The sequence below is a fragment of the Rana temporaria genome, chromosome 3 (assembly GCF_905171775.1).
Source record: "Rana temporaria chromosome 3, aRanTem1.1, whole genome shotgun sequence".
Lineage (NCBI taxonomy): Eukaryota > Metazoa > Chordata > Amphibia > Anura > Ranidae > Rana > Rana temporaria.
Window position 1 is genome coordinate 400,565,982 of NC_053491.1, and position 8,162 is coordinate 400,574,143.

The 8,162-nt window shown below is 42.5% G+C and overlaps 1 pseudogene; it reads left to right on the top strand.

Moving 5' to 3' along the window:
• Positions 1–260: 260 nt before the first annotated feature.
• LOC120933920 lies at positions 261–364 on the top strand (annotated as a pseudogene).
• The last annotated feature ends 7,798 nt before the right edge of the window (positions 365–8,162 follow it).

An 8,162-nucleotide genomic window follows, 5' to 3' on the forward strand; every position in this document is an offset into this window, starting at 1 on the left:
AATAGGCTTCAAAAAAGGGTGGGCTCGGGTGGCAAAGCATGGAAGAGATGCACGGCAAGGGGAGAAGCAGGGGAAGCCCGATGGACCGACCCACCAGCCATCACTGTGACTACACCACCTGCAGCCGCTCAGCCATCCAGCATCCAGAACTCCCCAGCTTGGACAGGGGAGGGAGGAGGAGGGGAGATCGGAGTCATCCTTGGCAGAACACCTGCCTCAAAGGGTAAGGAGGCCACCCGTCTCCCATTGGGTTGGAGTGTATCACTTCTCAGCCTTTTGGCTAAGATCAAGTGTAGTATCTGTTCTTATCAGTTGTCAGAGGAGCGCTGAAGCACCTCCATAGGGAGGGTGGATGCAATCCAATGACGTCATTGCACCTGGAAGGATGGTTTCAGCAGGGACTAAGCCGAGCTGCCCGACAGATACTGGGGGCCGGCCAATGGTTGCGTCTGAGCCATCTGGAAGGGTGCTCCTGGTGAGGATGGGTGGCTGCACTTGGTCTTGGTTTTTTTGCCAAGTTCTAGTCTGGCCTTCTGGCTGGCTGGTGTAAGTGCTATGCCTGTCGGCGATCCGGTAGGAGGAGCTGGTAATGCCCTTTGATGAGTGGGGCAGAACCATGCAAATCCGCCGGGTTGACAGGGGGTCTGGAGGGGCTAGTATTGGTGGAGGCTGCTAACTGGAGCGGCAGCTCTCCCCAAGAAAACCTTGAAGGGCTCTCTAGCTGGCAGGGGTGGAGGGCTGCACTGGCCAGTCAGGGGGTTGGATTTGGAACAAAAAGCCTATGGTGCATGTGCCCCTGGAGTGGCAGTCCAGGGGTATCTGAGAATCACTGTGAGTGAGGGTCACTTTGATTTAAAGATACCACGGTCACTGCACAAGCTACACGCTTTTTTGTTTTTTTAGCACCTGGGCCGGGCCTTTTGGCTAGGATCGGAGGAATTTTTTATTCCTGGCCAGAGGGCCTGGTCATTGTATATCACAATGACCACTTATTTCACTCTCCTCTCCACTATCCCTTTCCCCCACTTTATTTTATTTATGCCTATGTTTGTCACTTTTTGTCTTTTTTTTGTTAGTGCACGTTTTGTCTCACTGTGTGACAATTAGGGTGCTCGAGCCAGCCCTGAACGTCTTGGGAGTGGGTGGACATGGCCTTCTGGCTTAGTTCACCTGCTCTCATGGGGTCTCCCTTCGGGGGAGCCCCACCTAGTACTGGGAGGGTTCTGTTTCAGCAGTCCCTCCAGGGAAGTTGGGTCCGTGTCGGCTTTAGTTGCTCGGACCACAGTACCTTAGTCCCCGTCTGGAGCCTAACGCCCCGGGGGATCAGGGTTTTTGGGTCCCTTCTTCACAGGAGGACCACTTGACGTTGCACCCGTCTGCACGTTTTTGTGAACACGCCATAGGCTTTTTAAAAAAAAAAAAAAAAATTCGGTTGGGGTGTTGCTTTTGTTCCCTGCACTCATGTCCTTCTCCAGGGGGGAGACTGAAACCTGGACACATGATTCAAAACCCGGACTGCCCGGGTGAATCCCAGACCAACCCTATTTTTGGCTGATGTAAGGAAAACAAACTTTTTGTTTACTCTGAGTCTTAAAAGGCTCTATTCTGGGTCCTGAAGCCCAGAAGCGTTGTAGAACGTTGGGTGGGATACGGCTTCCATCCCTAGGTCTACATCTTACCTGGTAGCCACACTTTATTATTAGACTCAGCTATCCATAAATCTTTTTATATAAGCAAGTTGATGAATTCTCAGGACTCCTTTGCTCTTTCTGCTGTGAGAGACTGTTGGTGCATGAAAAAACAGAGTCCCAACAGAACACTAAAAAGGTACAAATGCTTCATGCTTCTTTTGGGGAACCCATTAGGGATGGAAACTCAATTGACCTGAGTTCAGTTAGTGGCTCCGACAAGCAAATGTTCTGTTTGTTTTTGCTTTGGGCTTGCTATACAAAGCCCTCCTGCATTTCAAATGTGTTTGTTTTTCACATTATTTGAAGTGTTATATAGGGGGAGATTTACTAAAACAGGTCCACTCAGAGTCTGATGAAACTGTGCATGATAGCCAATCAGCTTCTAACTTCAGCTTGTTCAGTTAAGCTTTGGCAATAAAACCTGGAAGCTGATTGGTTTCTGGGCAGAGCTGCACTAGATTTTGCATGCTCCAGTTTTAGTAAATAACACCAATAGTGTCACATAGGGGTTGATTTACTAAAACTGGAGAGTGCAAAATCTGGTGTAGCTCTGCATAGAAACCAATCAGCTTTCTGTTTTTTTGTTTTTTTTGGACAAGCTGAAGTTAGAAACCGATTGGCTACAATGCACAGCTGCACTAGATTTTGCACTCTCCAGTTTTAGTAAATAACCCCCATAGTGACACTTAAATTAGGACTCTGCACAGAAGCAAGGTTTGTTGTGCTGCAGTCCCTGTGCCTGTGCCATACAGTGTGCTGCAAAAAAATGTAGACATACTGCTAATATTTATCTAATATGGAAAACACCAATCACCGCTCATAGTGTGAATGAGCCATACAAAATTAGTTATATAAAATAAGATCTAAAACCTCAGTTTAAAAATGTTTAACCTTTAGGAGAAATAAAATAAAACTATCCGCAAACCATTATAGTTTCCATTTAACATTACATTTTCCTATTTGTGTGGAATAAATGTATAATATTACAAATATTGTAATGCACTTATTAGATATAAATTTATATAAATTCATGGACATTTTAAGAAGTCTTATTAGCGGCTGTTCTAGGTTAGTACAGTAGGTTCTAGAAGTTGCTGCTGATAGGCATTACACATAAGTGAAATGTACCTAAATGATAACACACAAGTTTTATATTGGCTTGTGATACAGTATTTGGATTTGCTCTGCTTTGTAAGCTGGGAAATAGCTTTAAATAGCTTGCTGATTAGTACAAACCTGCCATGCATATACACAGCTAAAAATGTTTTGTCTATTGTCAGTTTATCTAAAATGCAGCAGACATGAGACCAGGGAACATTTTTTTTCAAGTAATTTTTGGAATCTGCAAAGTTCACTTATAGAGCATCAGTCTACCTATAATTGTGCAATGAGAGATCTAGTGCACATAGAAAAGCCACAAATCGCTATCGCTCAATTCTACAAGTGATTCTAATTCACTATTGTTGCTTTCTAAAACTGGTTTTGACATAAAGGGACACTTTTAGGTTGCCATGGACAATCTCAAGTTTCCAGGCAGAAAGAACAGTATATATAATATAAAACTGCATGCAGGGCATCGGACAAAGCACTAGGGACAAAAGGGATGTGAAATGATTTGATACAGTAATGTAATCTACATATTACAGTGTGTTATATGTGTTATGTATTTTTCACTTTTTTCAACGCTTGCAGGGAACGGAGCCCGGCACAGTGATGAATAGGGCGGAGTACACAGCCCATGGACACAGCGGGAGGACATTGCAGGATCCTGGGGATAAGGTAAGTAACTTTACCAGGATACTGCAATGCAATACCGAGTGTGGCTCTGGGTTATCACTTTTGGGGAAAAAAAAATCACCCGAGCCACACTCTGGAATACCACTAGGAAGGTTAATTAGTAAAGCGTCCACTTGTGTGGGATTTAATCTCAGTATATAGTGGTACAAAAAAGTATTTAGTCAGCCACCAATTGTGCAAGTTCTCCCACTTAAACAGATGAGAGAGGTCTGTAATTGTCATCATAGGTATACCTCAACTATGAGAGACAAAATGTGGAAACAAATCCAGACAATCACATTGTCTGATTTGGAAAGAATTTATTTGCAAATTATGGTGGAAAATATGTATTTGGTCTCCTCTACAAACAAGCAAGATTTCTGGCTCTCACAGACCTGTATCTTCTTCTTTAACCAGTTACCAACCGCCCTATAGACGATATACGTCTACAAGGCGGTTGCTTAACTCTGGGAGGACGTCCATGGACGTCCTCCCAGAATCGCGCTCCCGCGCGCCCTCTGGGGCGCGCACACGGGAATGTCCGTGACCGCCGGTTTACCACGTGATCACTCCATCCAATGACGGAGCGATCACTTGTAAACAAACCGGCATCATGTGATGACGCCGGTTCCTCCCTCCCCTCTCTGTACCCAACGGTACAGTGTGAGAGGAGAGGAGAGTGCTGTGGGCTGGATCTGTGACACATGCAGTCACAGATCCAGCCAGCCATCCATCCCTGCTCAGCCATCCCTGCCCCATACTGTGCAATACTCCATACCCATACTGTGCAATACTCTGCAATACCTCACAATACTCTGCAATACCCCACACTACTCTGCAATACCCCACACTACTCTGCAATACCCCACAATACTCTGCAATACCCCACACTACTCTGAAATACCCCACAATACTCTGCAATACCCCACAATACTCTGTAATACCCCACAATACCCTGCAACGTCGCCTATGGGGATTTTTAAGTAGCACAGTTTGGCGCCATTCCACGAGCGTGTGCAATTTTGAAGGGTGACATGTTGGGTATTTACTCGGCGTAACTTCATCTTTCACATTTATGCAAAAGAATGAAGAAAAAATACTAAATTTGCTAAATTTTATAACAGAAACAAAGAAAAATTAATTTTCAGTCTTTTTTCTCTTATAGCGCAAAAAAAAACAAAAAAAAAACGGTGATTAAATACCACCAAAAGAAAGCTCTATTTGTGTGAAAAAAGGACGAAAATTTCATTTGGATACAGTGTTGTATGACTGAGTATTTGTCATTCAAATTGTGAGAGCACCGAAAGCTGAAAATTGGTCTGGTTATTAAGGGGGTTTACGTGCCCAGTGATCAAGTGGTTAAGAGGCTCCTCTGGAAAACATGATAAAAGTGCATTTTATATACAACTATATAGATCAGACCAAAATGAGGGACAAATAAGGAGGACTGAGGGACATATATATACGTCACTTTGAAATTTCCGCCGTGCCCCTGCCACGATCTCCGTGACTTTACCCAAGGGACCCGCGGACTCGATGTCCGTCGGTGTCCCGTGATCGGGTCACAGAGCTGCAGAACGGGGAGAGGCAAGTGTAAACATGCATCTCCCCATTCTGCCTAGTGACACTGTCACTGATTGTCTGTTCCCTGTAATTGGGAACAGCGATCAGTGATGTGTCACATGTAGCCACTCTCCTTAACAGTGAACAATACTATGCAGTGTGCTTCCTTCTATAATACAGCTATGCTAATTACCCTGCTTACACGCATGCACACACATCAGGAGTATACAAACTTTTGTTTTCCAGGGGGCAAAACTGCTGCCAAACATGACCCAGCCAATTAAATGGGGCTACTCTCTCTTATCGCCTTCTAGCAGTCTGTAAACCACTTTTTGAAAAGCGAACCAAGACAGATTACTTGTCAGAGGGCAATGCAAGTGTAAATGATCCTTAAGACCGGATTCACATATGTCTGACCCGGTTCACAGCATGGGGTCCAGTTTCTGTACACCGTTTCAGGTGCGATTCAGGTCTGACTTTTTGCCTGAATTCGCACTAGAATTACACTCAAAGATGCACAGGACCCTTCTGCAATTCAGACTGCAGTCGCCCCAGACCTGTGTTAAGTGTATCTATTGAGAGTAGGTCACATTTGCCTGCCATGCGAATTGGATTCCACATCCAATTCGCATGTATGTGAACTCAGCCTTAAAGTCAGCCTGTTTCTTTGCTTTGCATGGGCTAAGCACAGATTCACTTCTTTGTTCGCTTTGGCTGCATTCACTTCTCAGCAAGGCAAGGCTGCCATATGTGCAACACATTCTGTAAAATGATCAATGTGGATTGGTACAACAATTCCTTTATGTAAATATTCCTTTTCCTTTATAACCAAGCCTGTTACAGAGTAAATGTCTTATAAAAGAAAAACACATTAGTTTCCATCATAGTTATTGGAACAACAGTTTAATTTTTAATCAAAATACCATGCCTAATTACACTGGAAATACACCTTTCAGCAATAAATGAGATTTGGTAGCACTGTTGATAATGAGATTTGAAATCTCATTACAATAACATGTTCCAGTTAATAAATCCCCATGTTCTGCCCCATTAATTGATGTTTTTGTTCTTAAACTTTTAGTCTGATTTTTATCTGATTTACTCACTTCTTAATCCTTGCAGCACCAGGGGATGTGACTATTAATTGCTACTCTAGAAAACTGCTGCAGATGCCGCTAACAGATTTTTGCCCCTTTACTGCTATTTTAATTTTTGCTGGAAAATAGACTTTTTGTTATTGTGAGGCTAACAGTAATTGATCAAAGCTATGAATCAGAAAAGCCACCCTAGAGTTGCTTTATATTTTCCATTGGATGGGGGTTGGTCATAAAAGGCCAAACTCCTAATTGGTTCAAACTTCTTTGTATACTTTTATAATGCTCAGTCCTGTACCCTTAGTATTCTTTTGTAATTGTGAGCTAAAGAAATTCCTATAATGTTCTGTTCTCAGCAAGTGTCCAAATGTGTGCCGACAGTGGATTATTAGAATAAGGAGGGGCCAGTGCTGCTTTGGATTAAATTCAGTCTATCTGTCTTCATAGCATATGCATATCCCAAGTGGTCTAATGCCGCGTACACACGGTCGTTTTTCGGCATGAAAAGAAATGACATTTAAAATCATTGTGTGTGGGCTTCACATCGTTTTTCGGCTTCTAAAATGTCGGGGTGTAAAAAATGATCGTGTGTGGGCTAAAACAACGTTTTAAACCCGCGCATGCCCAGAAGCGAGTTATGAGGCAGGAGCGCTCATTTTGGTAAAACTACCATTCATAATGGAGTAAGCACATTCATCACGCTGTAACAGACAAAAAAGCGCAAATCGTCTTTTACTAACAAGGAATCAGCTAAAAGCAGCCCAAAGGCGAATAGAACTTCCCCTTTAGAGTGCCGTCGTACGTGTTGTACGTCACCGCGCTTTGTTCATAATTTTTCAAAAACGATGGTGTGTGGGGAACATTGTTTTTAATGATGAAGTTGTAAAAACATTGTTTTTTGGACATGCTGAAAAACGACCACGTGTACGCGGCATTAGAAACAGGTTCTAACTAAATTTACTGGCCCAGAGCCGTTGTGGAATTGAATTTGTCTCTGCCAAACAGTGTACACAAAAAGCTGCCAGGGGTAAATAGTTTTTACACCAACATATTTACCAAATTATGCGAATTGTCCAAAATGTGATTTTAACAACTGTAATATCATGTTTTATGTAGCAAACTACTTTAGCGATCATTCCATTGTTGGTAACAGATAGACTAATTGAGTTTGCTATCTGCTTCCCTGTTGACTTCAATATATACTAACACACAGGGTTAGCAGTGCTCTCCCTTACCTAATGATATGATTTCCGACCTTCATTATAGTTTTTGTCTAATATTTTTCTTTTTAAACATATGCATATACTTCCTTAGAGGAATTGCTGGCAACTGATAGGCTAATAAGTTTGCTATGTGTTTCTCTGCTGATTTCAATATATACCTACAAACTGGGATAGCAGTGCTCTTTCTTTCCTTTCTTTTATATATACACTTGTCAATGGATTATAGCCCGGGCTGGGCTTCCTCTTATAGCACTTTTTTGTTTAAACATTTTATATAAATCATTTATATATAGTTTTGGTTCACATGGAGGGCCAATGATGACAATAATGACATCTATGATGACCTCTATAGCTATTCAGCTTTATGATTTAAATATAAAGCATCTAAGCACACGCAATGCAACACCATTAAACACTCACAAAAAAAAATAATAATAATTAATTACCACAGTTGTTAATAATAATCTACTTGTTTATCACTAAACTGTCATTTTTACTAATTATTTTCCATTATGTATGCCATACAATGTATTATTACTAACGGCGGCATATGCAATCCCTGCTTCTTACATTTGTCATTCCCAGGGGTTAATAAGTGGGAGGACATTCCATGGGATCAGTTACGTCCAATTGCCACCACCATCTCCTCGTTTGGAGGCGGGACACATCTGCCGCCGTGCATAAATCAACCAAGTACGTACGGTGCCTGTATCACCTTTGAAAAAGTCACATGACGAAACGTGTCAGGTGACCATCCTACAAGCCCGTACGCACGCACGCACGCACGCAAATCTGGCCGTACGCTAACCATTCCA